Source organism: Mus musculus, chromosome 17 (assembly GCF_000001635.26).
Source record: "Mus musculus strain C57BL/6J chromosome 17, GRCm38.p6 C57BL/6J".
Classification (NCBI taxonomy): domain Eukaryota; kingdom Metazoa; phylum Chordata; class Mammalia; order Rodentia; family Muridae; genus Mus; species Mus musculus.
The window spans coordinates 80,004,417-80,021,477 of NC_000083.6; positions in this window are offsets into that span (position 1 = coordinate 80,004,417).

Sequence of the window (17,061 nt, forward strand, 5' to 3'; positions counted from 1 at the left end):
CCTGGAGAGCCGCCCCTCAAGCTCCTGGTGTTTCCACCCCTCTGCATCTTCCCAGTTCCTTGACCAACCTTGTGGTTTGCACCAATCTTTGGGGTTTGTGGTGGTCGCTCACTTTCCTTTAGCTTCCCTGATTGTCAGTACGATTGCGCTCCTGCGTGCTTGGAAACCCTTTAGATCTGTGTTGTAACTGCCTGTAACCTCTGCCTAGTTTTGTTTGTACCTTTTTCCTTCTCAGTCTTTAGTTTCTCTTAATATGCTTCATTTTTTGGCACATTGACGGCTTTGTTTCCTTTTTGACTGTTAGCTATATGCCTTTTTTTTTTTTTTTTTGCATTCTAACTATGGCTGTTAAAAATGCAAATGACTTTTTTTGCATAATGATCTAATTGCCTCACCTACTGAGGTGCTCATTTCAACAACTCTAGAAATTTTTTATTCTCCTTTCCCCCACCCTCACCCACCCAAAAAAAAAAAAAAATTCGTCGTCAAAGGCTTACTCCTGGTTAAATTATATTATGGAAATTGCTAGGTCGTGCTTGTTTTGAAACCTCCGGCTCTCCTGTCCTCTGTCAGATAGGACAGCAACGCCCCCTTCTGGAGGCCTGCCAGCAGAACAGCACTGTCCTGGACATGTGATGGTTGTGTTTGCTTAGATCCAAGAGCCAGACTTCCCAGCCTAGCTCGAGGGTCACCTTCACTGCTACAAAATGCCCACGAAGAAGACTCGGCCACCTGCACTAGAACAAAGGACCCGATTCGAGGCTGACCTTTCTTCATTGGCCACATGGAGAAGAGAACCCCACACTGAGAAAGAGGGTTAAAGTGAAGCTGCTCCCTCGCCCACCTGCACCCCACACCCCTGCCCTGTGCTCAAGCTGAGCCCCAACTAGGTTTCTGTCTGAAGTGACCACCTGGACTGATGGCTTTAAAGACGTTGGGTGGCTTCAAAGCTCCATGAGAGCCTGCAAATATATATATATATATAGTATAAAATATATTTTATATGTATTATTTATATATGTGTGTGTATATGTATAATATATTATATATGTATATATACACATACACACATATATATTTTCTGTAAATTGTTGGATGTCAGGTCATCCTTAATGTTGCTGGAGGAGAGATGGAGAAGAGACAGAAGTGTAGGAAAGGAGCAGATACCCATGTATTGGGCACTGGCCACTCTTGGACCTTAAACAATAGCATCGCATGAAAACTGATGGTGCCCTGGGAGTCAGACAGATTCAAGTTCAAATGTCAAGCTGGATTCCAGCATGACATAGTCAACTCATCCAAGGTTAGCTGTCTTCCTCTGTCTAAAGAAGAACTTGCTTCTTTGTAAGACTTGAAATGATTGGGCTAAATTTAGATAAAGAGGGGCTGTGTTTAGGGTCCACCGAAGGATGTGCAGAGTCCTTGAACGGTCACACAAGGAAATCAATGAGTCACTTCTCTGGGTTAATGGGGTGTTGAACACTTGCCAATTGTGCTTTTTTCCCCCTCCTAGTGAACCAAGAAATGAGTTCCCCTGAAATGAGAGACAGCCTCTAAGCACTACAAGTGTTCAGATTGGAATTTATTTACAAATATTAATACACTTTATGATTAGGATAGCCCTGTGAGCTGGATAGAAGAGGCATAAACCAGGCAATGCCTCAGATAAAGAAACAGAAGTTCCAAGAAGCACCAAGACTTCCTAAAGACCAGCGTTGGATATAAGAGTGCTGACAGGAAACTGTGTGTGTCCTTTCCAGGATCCTGGCTGACTAGGGCCCTGGGTCATTATCTTTCTCCTGTCCCAACAACTAGACTCTGGCCTGGGGTTATAGCACAGCATTTAACCTGCTTCCTGGACAGGCCGAACCTCTTTTTATAGGATAAATTGATCATTCCATTCCCATCAGCAACAGTTGCCTGACCCATGTGACCCTCCCAGTCTCCAGGGCTTTCCTGCTAACAGTTGACCGGAGAGCTATTGTTTTTATTGTTCTGTGTTTTACGGGGACTGCGGTTCTGTGCGTTGGCCTGAACTGGAAAGTGCCATCAGATAATGGTGGAGAGGAACCAAAGGTTAATAGATAGAAGGGGGGGGAGGGGGCAAAAGAAGCATTTTAGAGGAGTCCGCAGATTGTTATTTACATGTAAAGTGCCTGCTCTTCTCTGCTGTGGTCATGAGAGTGACCTTGCCTTTGTACTGTTGGTCTTTGTGACCATGCCCATCTCTGTTTCATCCTCTAAACACCTGGCCTGGCGTCTGGCACACAAACCACTGACCCATCTTCTCAGAAATGCTTCCTCTTCTTGCTTTCAGTAAGGTCCAGCGTGTCCACCTCCACTCCTCAAAGCTGTCTCTTTCCATGAGGTCAGCCAGGGACGACTCCCTGTCCCTAGAGAAATACAGTATGAACAGGAAAAGCCTTTGAAGAAGAAAATTAAGGGAAAAGCTGATGGATGGTGATAGAGTGCTTCCCTGCTGGTGAAGTGAGCCCATTCTAGCCAGCCTGGATTACATTTTAAAGGCAGTTGTACTTGGAGGCTGCTCTAGGGTGGGTGAGTTCACTGGCCCGAAGGTCAGGGAAGTTGCTATGGGAAGGGAGGGGAGGTAGGAAAAGAGAAAAAGAAAGAGCGAGCAGGCAAAGAGAGAGGGGAGAGAGAGAGGAGAGAGGAGAGAGAGAGAGAGAATGGAGGAAACCAAGTCTCTGGATTATATAGAGAAGAACATCTTGGGGAAGGGCGGCCTAGCCCCTGCGCTGGAAAGTTCAGGGTTAGGGGCAGGGTATGCCAGGCATCGAGTGAGGGATGCTGGGAGGCCAGGTCTGCTGTGATGTGCAAAAATATGCACCTCAGTCCCTTGTCCCAGGGTCTGAAACCAAACACACACGCGAGATGTGACCAGTCCTGTGAGAGGCCTAAACAGAAATATACTCCTAGAACATGAAACATGGTCTTTCTTGTACAAAGGAAGAAAGATCAGTATCTCTAGGAGATACTGTACACCATCGATTTGCCAAATTACTTATGCTTGGCTTGGTTTGGTTTGGTTTGGTTTGGTTTGGTTTGGTTTTGGGGTTTTTTATGACAGGGTTTCTCCATGTAGCCCTGGCTGGCCTGGAGCTTGTGCTATAGACTGGCCTCCGACTCAGAGAGCAGCTTGTCTCTGCCTAGGACTAAAAGAAAGGTATTAAAGGAGACACTACTATGAAGCTGTCAGACTCCTTTAATACATGCCTGGTCTGAGAGGCAGAGCAACAAACACACAGCATTCACTCACACAGACACACACACACACACACACACACACACACACACACACACACAGACACACAGCATTCATTCACACAGACACACAGACACACAGACACACACAGACACACACACAAACTGTTAAGGCTCAAACCCCACACAAGTAGCTACCATACTTATTAACACACTTCAAAGCTGATGCTGGCCCCCAGGTTCTCCCAGCATCCCTTGGTCCCGACCTGTTATAGTTATAGTATCCTCCTGCCTAGCATACCTGTCCCTCTATCCCGAACTCCCGGCTTCCCTCTGGATAGTTCCTTTGGCACCTATATAACTCAGCCATTTTGGCTACACCAGTCTCTTGGCCAGACTCTTACCGCAGGCCACCCGTCTTGCTCCTTTTCCCCTCCCCCTATCCTCGCATGGCCTGTTCACTCTGGAGTTTGCCAGATGTCTCTACCTTTGGCTGTTTATTTCCTTTTATTTCTAGCTTATATTTCCAGTCATGTTCTCCTTTTATTTCTTTTTTTTTTAAATTCAAACATAATAAAGATCAAATTTTAAAATAATAAAGATCAATATTTACACAATAATAGCAACAGTGACAGGAGCTTGGAGCAGCCTCTTCTCTATGCTATGCTGCATGGAAGGTCAGCTAGTGTCTTCTTCAAAAGAATGGTTTGGGTTTTGTTTCTCTTTTCGCAGGTAAAAACCCACAATGGGGCTTAGTTGAAACATTGTAAATTTTCCCTGATAACAGATGTGATTTTGAAATGCTCACCTCTTCTCTGGAAGGTTGCCAAGGTTCTGCCACAGGTGGCCTCGGATTTTGTCTGTTCTATGTTCTGTGACCTGCTGTTTTTTTCCCCAAGCTCCTCAGACACATCAAAGAGAATGGCTGCCCAAACTGAGGCTGCCGGCTGAAGAATAGAATCAGATCTCTGAAGAACTGGAAGAACAAGCCAAAACCCTGGGAGAGAGGTCAGGATTGAAGTCCCTGATCCTCCAGTGGCCAGTGACATTTGAGATCATCCAGGCCAACCTCTGCATTTCACAGATGAAGAAATGGAGGCCCTGTCACCTCTCACCTTAGTGAAAACCCTAAACCCAGAAATCACAGCCCTGCTCTCCAGAAAGACTGCGGATTAATGTCGGGCACTTGAAACGTCTTTGTTTCTATATGTTTCCTCATTCCTGGTCTCAAGACCTCAGGGAAGGAACCCCCTGTGGTTGTTTATTATTCCGTTGGTATCTGAGCTGAAAATAGAAACCTAGGCCCTATGTCTCCCAGCTCCTCACTCTAACAGTCAACAGAACACTTCCTATGCTTTGCAAATGACTGTCAGCAGGCATTTAGGAAGTTGGCGCTTTGCCAGGTGTTAGTGTTACACACACTGGAGTTTCAATGGCTGAGAGCCAGCGTTTAATACCACAGAAAAAGCTAGCATAATAGTTCTCAAACTATCACATACTCAGTCGGAGGGCAGGGGGGAGTGTGGCACATATCTGTAGTCCGAGCTGAGGCTGAGGCAGGAGGCTAACCTGTACTACATACAGAGCAAGTTCCAGGGCCATTATGAATTGCGTGGAAAGACTTTGTCTTTAAAAGCAAAATAAAATACTTAAAACATATCATTCTTCAATGGCTAGTGTAATGAGGAACGAAAGAAAACATGAAGTATTACTAAGCAGGCCTCAGGTAGTCCATGAACTTATTCTCAAGTTTAGTACTGGTCTCAGTCATGGATGTAGAGTCCAATGCTCGAGTTTGTGAGCACGATAGCATCGAATTCCGGTTTTAGTTTATGGAGAACTTTGGTCCAGTATAATACACATAATCTGAGGTGCTTAATGACTCCTTATCCCCCCAACCACCTCCCTTTTCATGGGAAGTTCCCAATATCAGAATCCATAGTTACAGAGAACGGATGTGGCGCTATGCAGAGGCCTCGGTAAGGAACATGAGGTCCCTTCTGGCCCTCTCTCCTCGGGTTTGGAAATAACTAAATGAGTCCGTTTCCACATTAGATAGCGCGGTGCACACAAGCACTGGAAGTAGAACCCTAGCTAAGATCAGTCCCAGGAGAATGGAATGAAGAGGCGACCTGCAGCACTGAGTTTATGGGTAAAAGGCCCAGGACAAAAGGAGGCAGAGAGAGAGCCTGTAGGTTTTGTGCGCGGCCACCTTGAATATTGAAGAAACTGCAAGATGCACAAGGGAAAGCTAAGGAGGAAGAGAACAGTTCCAAAGAGCACTCTGCAGAGACGGGGGTGGGGGTGGGGGGGGTTGGCTCCTGATCAGCAGTGAGCCCTGTTCAATTGTTAGAAGCCTCGCTGTCCCCTTAGGCGCTGCGCAGTTCTCCGCGCATCCCCGGGGAAGCTGTACTTTCTGTGTAGGTCATTACATAACAAGGCTTATTTGTGGGAGGATGTGGTACAGGTCCTTGGAGAGAGAAGAGAGCTCGACCTCAGACAGAAATATGTCCTCTGAAATTCGAGTTGCTTTCTGCTAATTCCCGTGGAGACTGGTGTCAGGTAACGGAGGACAACCTCATAAACACTGTCCCATCTGTCTGGTCCGCTATGCGGCAGCACTTGGGAGCGCTCGTTTCAGGCCTTGAAGTCAAACCTTTGTATAGCAACCTTGAATAGAAAGGCAGCGGGAAGGTCTATAATACAGTGGGAAAGGTGTTCTCTATCCCTGCGGCTTGGAGCTTTGGGTTTAGACACCCACAGGAGTTGTTTAAAAACACTCGTGCGTTTTGCCAGAAAGTTGAAGAATTGGGAGGTGATCCATAGAGTCCTCTAGTCCTGAGATGGAAGCTTCAAAGGGAAAGGGATTCTTTCTAATCCAAGGGCAAGCATGGATAAAAGGTTCGGAGAGGCTCCACAGCCACAGATGCAGGAGACTTACAAGGCTTCTTATCCTCCGTAAAACACACACACACACACACACACACACACACACACACACACTCACACACAATTAACTTAGGGCTAGGGGTACAGTGGTAGAATAGTTTGCCTAACAAACTTGTATGTGAGTGTGTATATGTTTGTGTGTGTGTGTGTGTATCTTTCTGTGAGTGTGTGTGTATGTATGTATATGATGTGTGTATTTGTGTGTATGGTGTGTGAGTGTGTGTGTATGTGGGTATATGTGCATGCATGGTGTGTGTGTGTGTGTGTATTGTGTGTGACTGTGTGTATGTATATGTATGTATGTATAGTATATGTGTGTATATGTCTCTGTGGTTTGGGTGTATGTGTGTATGCTGGGTGTGTGTGTGTGTGTGTGTGTGTGTGAGAATGTTATTAAAGCTTGAACCTCGCCGGGCGTGGTGGCGCACGCCTTTAATCCCAGCACTCGGGAGGCAGAGGCAGGCAGATTTCTGAGTTCGAGGCCAGCCTGGTCTACAAAGTGAGTTCCAGGACAGCCAGGGCTATACAGAGAAACCCTGTCTCGAAAAACCAAAAACAAAACGCTTGAACCTCAAGCTTTTATGCATGTCAGTCATTCTGCCACAAGTTACATCCCCAAGCTCAATACCACAGAAAATAAAAATTTTAACGTAACTCTAAGTTGAAGGCTTCTTTTTGGTCTGTTTTTTTTTTCACTCTGAGCTTGGTGTACAACAGATCCAGCAGGCTCTGGTGTGCCACAGGGGCCAGGAGCTGCTTTGGACTGCAAGAGCTGCCTATCCGGCCCTAGGACTCCCCTTTCTGTCTGTTAGCTATGCCTTTGCCTCTTCTGTGCAGTAGCTGGAGCCGTGATGAGAACAGGAGACAGAAGTTGGTCAGTGAGTTTAGAGCAGGCACCCCAGAGGCAGTCCAGCTCTTATCCTTGGCCAGAGAGATGCCAAAGGGAGACTCTGGTTTCTGCTTTAAATGTCAGAAGCATTTCTGAGGGGTGGGGAAGAAGGCTATAGTTTCAGGTCTGGTTTCTTGTTATCTCTCTTTGACACAGCCACCTGGAAGGTATTCATGATGCAACCAAAGCCCAGCCACTCTCCCTTTATCCAGCAGCTTTAGAAAGGATCCCAGGGCTTTCGTGGTGCAAGTGGGTTATATCTATTATCATCTTAGTAGGGATGCAATTACTCTTTGGGCCCGTGTACTCAACCGGTGTCTTAATTTTGACTCCGGTCATTTACAGTTGATCTACACTCAGTCATCTGCAGTCGAATGCTTTACAGCTGGGTCCCATTATGCTCCAAGACCTGAAAGTCATGCAGGTCCCTCAATAACTGGAGTGGGATCTGTCTCTGAAGCTGTTGCCTGCCTATGGATCCTGTTCCACTAACTAGGTTACCTTGTCTGGCCTCAGCAGGAGAGGATGTGCCTAATCCTGTAGTGACTTGATGTGCCAAGATGGGGTGGGGTGGGGATGGGGGATGGCTCTCTCTTCTCAGACTAGAAGGGGACTGGGGGATAAGATAAGAGAGGGGGACCAGGAAAGGGGCTGCAATCTGGATGTAAAGTGAATAAGTAAATTAATGAAAAAAAGAACGAAGATTGTAACCCCAATTTCAGTCCATCTCCTAAATGATTTTTAAGATCTCAGCTCTTGTAGGGGAGGGGTTAGGTTTCTAGAATGGATTAGTGATAGTTTTAGAGGCCATTGTGGATGGGTCTCTACTTCATGGTTGGCTTTAGACCCCACCTCCCATCTCCCCGATAACCCTGGAAAGGGAAATGCCACAACTCAGGACTTAAACATCACATGAAAAGTCAGAGGAATCAGGGCTCTGATAAGAGAAAGGCACTCTCTCCTGGTCAAACAAGTGGGCCTTGAGTTCAGCCTGGGGAGAGACACAGCATCCTAATCTACTCCAAAGATCGGAGCATTGCAGACCATTGTCCCCTCCCTTAGTCAATGCAGCGAGGACTGTCAATCACCTGGTCAGAAGACACCACCCCACCAGAAAGCTGATTCACATGAAGTCATGCGGAAGAGCTGGGAGGACCAACCATCCCTTTGATGATGCAGTGTGCTCATCCCTCTCAGAAGCCTCCCTGCTCTTCCTTTTTCTGCCCGGGCAAGCTTTCCCTGACACATTGTATCTGCATCTACATAAATCTCAGAAACGAATGCCCCAGGCTTCATAGCCTAGGTGAAAGCATAAGGCAGGTGGGGTGGCTCATTCCACACTTGCTGCTCTTACAGAGGGCCCAAAGTCACTCAGCACCATCCACAGCAGGTGGTTCACAGCCACTGCCCACAACTCTGACATCTTCACAGGCACCAACATACATGCCATACACACATATACACAAATACACATGAGAAAGACTCACAGACACACACACAGATACATATAAATTTTGTTTGTTTGTTTGTTTTTCAAGACAGGGTTTTTCTGTGTAGCCCTGGCTGTCCTGGAACTCATTCTGTAGACCAGGCTGGCCTCAAACTCACAGAGATCACCTGCCTCTGCATCCCGAGAGCTGGGATTAAAGGCATGCACCAACACCACCTGGCCATAAATATTTTTACATAAAATAAAATAAAAAGAGATTGGTGGTTATGAGCTCTGGCTGCTCTTTCAGAGAACCCAGGTTTGATTCCCAGGACCCATACAGAGGCTCACAGCCATCTGCACCTCCAGTCTCAGGGGATCTGACAGCCTCTTCTGGCCTCCTCAGGCAGCAGGCATGTACGTGGTGCACCAACATACGCGCATGCAAAACATCCGCCCACATAAAATAAAATAAGAGTAATTCTTTTAAAACTACTTTTTTTAACATGAGGTAAAGATGCATAAAATGCTTCAGAATGCAAGAGAAGCAAACTCTTAATTATACCTTGTAAAATGCATAACTAATAAAAGTAATAAAATATTAACAGATACGCCTCCATAGCCACATAAAAACCTAAGTGAAAAGCAATTAAAACCCTAAGACAGGGACATTGTACTAAATATCCCAAAAGGACAAGGACTGGTTCTACTTAGCCAGAGTCACATTATAGAATCAGGAAATGAAGAATTTCACTGTCGATCCATCTTCTCTGCCCCCTCAGGAGCTGAGATCTCCAGGCAGTGGCAGTGACCCCCTTTCCCAGCTCCAAATCCCTTCCCTACCACTCCCCTCCCATTCTCTCTTTTTAAAAAAGATTTATTTTATATGTATGTGTTTTGTTTCATTTGCATGCATGTCTGTAGTGAAAGGCATGTTGGAGCCCATTAGACTCCAGTTATAGTCGTGAGCCACCATGTGGTTGCTGGGAATTGAACTCAGGACTTCTGGAAGAGCAGATGATGCTCTTAACCACTGAGCCATTTCTCCAGCCCCTCCTCTCATTCTCTTGACCCTGCTCTGTGTGCATCCCAGAGCAGATCAACAGGTCCCGGAACCAAGCAAATAGCCACTAGGGAGCACAATGCTCCTTCTTGCAAACACTTCTGATATTTTCTCCCAAAAAAACCCAGCTATTTGTCAATCTTCGTACACTGGCTGGTGGAATTGAGAGATTCCTGGACTGAGGGTCATGGCTCCAATTCTGCCTTCCTCCAAAAGGGAAAAGGGGCTTGGCTGACTCCAAGTTCAAAGGGTTCTAGATCTTGGAGAAGGAGGCAACATTTGATCTGACCTTCCAAGGATAGTTCAGATTTAGTAAAATAAAAATCAATGCTCCGGTGAGAGAGTGAAGCAGAGGCGGAGGTCCCAAGATAAGAAGTTGCTGGATCTGTAGGCATGCCATTTAGCTAGATCAGACACATGGCAAGGAGCACTGTGTGAACCAGATGGGAGCACGTCCTTAAACAGCCAGGTTCTGCTTCGTGTTGTGTCTGACTCAATCTGAGATCAGCCTGCTCCATGTGCTTTGGGTAGGATGGAGACAGTTGAGCAGCCGTTCTCGGGGATGGTGTTTGGGTTGGTACAAGCAAACTGAACGAGAGTCCTGCAGTTCAGAGGTACCCGTGAGGAGCTGTTTAAGATAGCTATCAGTTCAGGAAGAGAACTTCATCTGTGGCCCATGTTACAAAATTAGCAAAAATTCAGACCTTGTTCATCTCATGGGCTGCATGCAGATAGGACAGGGGAACGTTTATCAGTAAAACCAGGGTGAACGTTTTTCTGTCCTCACATAGATAATGGCAGGGAGATGGTGTGTCCCTAGCACCATGTGTGGAGTAAGTAGTAGCTTACAGTCCTCTTCAGACCCAAAGAGCATGTGTGTACAAGGAGTAGAAAGCATTTATATTATCAGAGGAGGGGACCAAAGCAGGAAGGGTGGACAAGGATAGCCCTGTGGGCTTAAAAAGTATCAGCGGTGCTAGGACGCTGTCTCCAGCCCGCAGACATTTCGGACCCACCCTTTCTCTGCCCGACCTTCCTGCTCTTTATTTCTACAGCACTATCACCGTGGTACCTAAAAATTCAGATCTGCTCATTAAGTTCAAAAGGACCCCTGAAGCTGAGCTTAGAGAAGGAGCCACAAAATGAAACAAACTCCTGGGATGATGGGACCTGGCAGACACGGAGAAGAGGAGCCAGCATCCAATATTTATCAAATGCCCACAGGGTGAAAAATCTTATTAGCTGCCTGGAAACTTGGAATAATGAGTCCCTGTTTCCTGCCCTTGAGGACTTAGAGCCTCTAAGGCAACCACAGGCTTTCTGCAGTGCATCCGTAACGTTAGGGCAGTCCGTTATTCCAAAGCTAGTCCTTGCCAGAAGGAACACTCATCTCCAAAGGACACAACGGCTCAGCCCAAGCTGTACTGAGGGCAAACCACTTTGGGAAGGGAGTCATCAATACAGAGACTTGTTTAGCGGAAGGATTCATGGGGCTCCCAAAACTAAACCAAGAGTCTCAGGGCGGTGAGAAACCGAGGTCACTGGAGGCAAGATTCACAAACTCTGTTCAAATGATAGCCAGAGAGGCCAGATCCGTGGTTCTAGCTCCCATTTTCCCACCACTTCCACAAGTACTCTAAAAAGAAGACTTAATCTTGGGGCTGGAGAGATGGCTCAGCAGTTGAGAGATTTTACTGCTTCTATAGAATCTGGATCCCAGCATCTACACTGGGTGAATCAAGGAAAATCAACACCCTATTCGGGGTTCCATGGACATGACCTCAATCTCTCTCTCTCTCTCTCTCTCTCTCTCTCTCTCTCTCACACACACACACACACACACACACACACACACACACACACACACACACTAACTACAAGAGGGAGAGGAAGAAGGAAAGAGGGAGGGAGGGAGGGAGGGAGGGAGGGAAGGAGAGAGAGAGAGAGAGAGAGAGAGAGAGAGAGAGAGAGAGAGAGAGATCTTTATTTGAGACGGGGTTTCTCTTCCTATCTCTGACTGTCCTGGAACTCACTCTGTAGACCAGACTGACCTTGAACTCACAGAGATCCTCCTGGCTCTACCTCCCAAGTGCTAGGATTAAAGGTATGTACCACAATGCCTAGCTATAAATCTTTCTTAAATTGTTTAATCTTGTTCGTCTGATAAATATGGATCTACAGTTGTCTTCTTTAATAAATCTTTTTAAAAAGTATTTTCATTGTAAATTGTTTATTTGGGTTTTTTTTTGTATTTATTTATTTTATATATGTGACTACATTGTAGCTGTCTTGAGACACACCAGAAGAGGGCACTGGATCTCACTACAGATGGTTGTGAGCCACCATGTGGTTGCTGGGAATTGAACTCAGGACCTCTGGAAGAGCAGTCAGTGCTCTTTTTTTTTTTTTTTTAAGATTTATTTATTTATTATATGTAAGTACACTGTAGCTGTCTTCAGACACTCCAGAAGAGGGAGTCAGATCTTGTTACAGATGGTTGTGAGCCACCATGTGGTTGCTGGGATTTGAACTCTGGACCTTCGGAAGAACAGTCGGGTGCTCTTACCCACTGAGCCATCTCACCAGCCCCCAGTCAGTGCTCTTAAATGCTGAGTCATCTCTCCAGTCCTACAGTTGTCATTTTCTTTAATTATTTATTTATTATATGTAAGTACACTGTAGCTGTCTTCAGACACTCCAGAAGAGGGAGTCAGATCTCAATACGGATGGTTGTGACCCACCATGTGGTTGCTGGGATTTGAACTCTTGAAGAGCAGTCAGTGCTCTTAACCGCTGAGCCATCTCTCCAATCCTACAGTTGTCTTTTAAGCCACGAATCAGAATATGATTTGACAAAATATTTCAAATTATCCTAATATTTTCAAATATTTCTAGAAGCAACAGACTTTTTAAAGGATGTGCAGTGAGTATGAGCACACTGGAGTCTATGCAGAATGTATCTCATCAGAGACCCCACCACTGGCAGCAGAGTACTGAAACCAGGGCTCTCCCTTAAAAGCCTGGGGCTGGGGACTGCAGAGCAAAAGGGGTCTGCCTGGAATTCTCCCATGACATTTTCACACGGTCTTTATTTCCAGAGAGTGAAGTTTTGGATCAAGGTGGTGGTGGTGGTGGTGTTGCTGCTGCTGCGGCTGCTGCTGGGGCTGCTACTGTTTGTTTTGGTTTCGTTGGTATTGGTTTGGTTTGGTTTTCGAGACAGGGTTTCACCGGCTGGCCTCCCTTTATAAACCAAGCTGGTCTCGAACTCAGAGATCCTCCTGACTCTGCCTCCCAAATGCTGGGATTAAAGGTGTGCGCCATCACGGCCTGGCCAGGGAGCAAGTGTTAATCTCCAAACACCTGCTTTCCAGGAATTCATTCCCTCAGCCCAATTTTGGTTCTGAATCTCACACAAAGCATCTGCGTATCCATCGTCCGTATGTACTTAAAAAGGTGGTTGTCCTTGGACATTTTATTTCTTCTAAAGTAAACTCCCTGTTGCCTTCTGATAGTCTTGGTTTCCGGCCCTGTGTTTTAGAGTGCTTCTTCCAAGCTGTGCTGATTGACCGAGCGGCGACACTTCTTTCTAGCCATGACTCTACTAGAGTCATGGCATACATTGGCCACTAGGGGACGCTCGAGGTTCCCTTAATTCACTCTAGTTAAGCAGCTAGGATGGATGGTCAAGGGCACTAAGATTTGAGCCAATGTGATTTGCATTCTCCCTCTCTCTCTACGGGAAGCTCCTGCCTCTGGTCTTATCAAAACATAAAAATAAAAATAAAACATGCATACACAGCGCCGCATTATCTTTCTGAACCAGCTTTTCTTTTGGTTCACACTGAAACCGGATTAAAACGGAAAGCTATTTCCTACACAAAGCTAAATCTAGATCCTGAAGCAAGGTTTAGCATCATGAGATGGCTTGGGGTTTAGACAAAGCCCTGGGCATCTCTGTGTTGAGGTTTGACTGAGGTGGGAGGAGCCAGAGTAGAGCGTCAGTATTTGTCTCAGTTTCTGGACTGTGACTGCCATGTGACCAGCCGCCTTGAGCTGCCTCTACACAGTTCTAAATAAACCTTTCCTTCCATAGGCTGGGTCTTTTATCATATCAATGAGGAAAATCACTAATACATCTCGGAAGTCAGAAGGAATGGGATTTATTTGGATAAATAAGGCTAGGGTGTGACCCCTAACCTTTGGGTCCTGTCAAAGCAGTTACCTCACCAAACCCAAGAGACTACAGCACTTATACTGTAGAGCCTGTGTGCTTAGTTGTTCTCCCTTAGGAAGATTCCTGCTCAGATGCAAATTTGCCAATAGTTTTTCCTCGACATGACTCTTCACAGCCAGACATGCCGTTAAGCTCTGTGACACGCTATTCACACAGTATACCCATCTAGACATTGATCAGAAAAGCCTCCAAGGGCTTGGTCCTTATCTGACCTTCTCCAGACAGATCCCAGTGAAGGATCTTATCTTGCCCTTGGTGGGGCATCCAGAACCAGCCTCGAGTGACAGGAGCTACTGTGTAGCATGTGACCTTTGGCCTGCAAGCTTGAGTCCCCAGCAGAGTCTGCTCAACTGTAAAGCAATACAGAATAGCCAGTGTGTAATATGTATATAATGTATATAATATGTATAATATGTATATATGCCCAGAGAGACCTTCCCTTCAGGTAGCTATTGAAGTTCTGTGGATTCACCCTGCATCCACACCCTGCACGTGTTCTTCCAGCCTTTCTAATCTTCTTGGTATGTTGTAGCAGGAAAGGGATGACCTAGCCTCCGGTGGGACTGCCCCGCCTGGAGTACCTATAAACACAACACCCTACCACAACCTTGTGTCATCCCCTCCAGCGTCCCGGAGCAGGGTTTATCTGCCAGCTTCAGGATGAAAACAAAGCCCACCCCCACTCTAATCGCGTTGCTTATTTGAAGACTGAGTTCCTTGGTTGTCACACCTGTCGCATACTACTGTAAAGGCAAGAATGCAAAGAAAAAAATACCTAGAGGACTATATGCATTAACACATTGATTTCAAGTTCTTAGGGATGTTAAGGGAATCCCATAGGCAAAAGGCACGCACGCCCTTCTCAGCTGAGTTTGCCCTGGACAACGTAGCTGGCTTGGCTCAGGGGCTGCCTCCAGCTGCCCTGCACCACACTGGACCTTGCAGCCCTGCCCAGTTCTGCCCCGCGCCCTGAGCCCCGGGGCGGAAAGCACGTCCCCGGGTCATGAACTTGGGCTTGTAACTGAAAGGCCCCCAGGAGTTTGGTCCCTAGAGCACCTGAGCTGAGCGTTGCAGGGGCCTGCTGGAGCACCCGGGATCCTGCAGTACGAGTGACGCCAAGGGCACTGGCCTGTCAACTATCCTAAACTGCCACTGTGAGACTGCGCACGCTCGGGCTCCGGTGCTCGCAGACAACAGGTGGCGCCACACAGCCACCAGCAGAGAACCAGGGAAAGGGTCTCCTGCTTTCACTGCAGGAGGCACACCAACGGGGTAAAGGCAGACTCGGAAGATAATCGTCTAATGAGAGAAAGAAAAGGTTAAAAGAAAAAAAAATCCATTTGACACTCCCAGATCAATTTAAAAATTTAGAGGAGACTGGGGAGGTGGCTCAGAGGTTCATAGCACTTGCTGCTATTGCAGAGAACCCAGGTTCAATTCCCAGCACATATATGGTGACTCACAACCATCTACAGATGCTTCCCGTCCCAGAGGGTGCTCCTTCCTGATGCCTGCAGGCAACAGACACACACCATTTGCACGGACACATTAGACAAAACATTCAGACACATAAAATAAGTCTTGTTTGTTTGTTTGTTTGTTTGCTTGTTTGCTTGTTTCTGTCTTTTTCCTTCCTTCCTTCCTTCCTTCCTTCCTTCCTTCCTTCCTTCCTTCCTTCCTTCCTTCCTTCCTTTTTAAAATGAAACTTAGAAACACACAGGGAAAGCTGTAGGCGACAACGGCACTGAATATCCAGAACACGAGTAGCAACAGAGATTGCTGTTTAAGAAAATGAGGTGGAAGTCCTATCACATGCCTGTAACCTGTAATTCCAGAACTAAGGTTTAGGCAGAACACCAGCACTCCAAATTCCAGACCAGTGGCAGCCTGGGGTACATAGGAAACTCTGTCTCAAACAGGGCAGGGATGCAACAGGACCCTCAACCTCAATAGACCCTGAGACCTTAACACAGCTGACCACATGATGTTAGGACCATTCGTGCTGTAAAACTCAGCAGGTACAGAGCACCACCTGCCAGAACTAAAACAGACCTAATCCACCAAACTCCATAGTTCCTAGCCATGGTGGCACACACCTTTATTCCCCACACTTTGGAGGCAGAGGCAAGCAGATCTCTGAGTTCCAGGCCAGCCTGGTCTACAGAGTGAGTTCTAAGATAGCCAGGACTACACAGAGAAACCCTGTCTCCAAAAACAAAACAAAAACATTTTTTTAAATAAAGTCCATAGTTGTGGGAAAGTCTACGTGCACTAACCTTGCTCTTTGGCTTCTATAATTCCACTTCTAACTAACTGTCCTTGTTAACTGAAGTATCTCAACCCAGAACATGGTTTGTTTGTTTGTTTGTTGTTTGTTTTTGTGTGTGCTTAAAAGCTCAACCTGAGTGCTGGAAAGATGTTAAGAGCACTGGCTGCTCTTGCACAGGTCCTGAGTTCAAGTCCCACAACCACGTGGTGGCTCACAACCATCTATAGTGAGATCTGGTGCCCTCTTCTGGCAAGGAGGCATACACACGGGCAAAACATTATATACATAAATAAATAAATCTTCACAACTAAAGAAAAAAGCTCACCATGAGGAAGGCTCTTTGTTACATTGGGATCCCAAACACTTAATGTAGTTGCTGGCCTGCTAATGAAGACTTTCTATTAGCTTAAATCTGTGTCTGAGCTTACCTCTGGTGGATACCCTACAACAGAGAAAGAAGTGTGTGTGTGTGTGTGTGTGTGTGTGTGTGTGTATGTGTGTGTGTGAGATTAAACACACATTTTTAAATTTATTTATTTATTTATTTAAACACACATTTTAAATTTTATTTATTTATTTATTTATTTATTTATTTATTTATTTATTTATATGTAAGTACACTGTAGCTGTCTTCAGACACTCCAGAAGAGGGCATCAGATTTTGTTACGGATAGTTGTGAGCCTCCAGATTTTGTTACGGATAGTTGTGAGCCTCCAAGTGGTTGTTGGGATTTGAACTCAGGACCTTTGGAAGAGCAGTTGGTGCTCTTAACCGCTGAGCCATCTCACCAGCTCAATGCTATCCCAAAAGTCCCCCATACCCCCCCAACTCCCCTACCCACCCACTCCCACTTCTTGGCCCTGGCGTTCCCCTGTACTGAGGCATATAAAGTTTGCACAACCAATGGGCCTCTCTTTCCACTGATGGCCGACTAGGCCATCTTTTGATACATATGCAGCTAGAGACAAGAGCTCCGGGGTACTGGTTAGTTCATATTGTTCCACC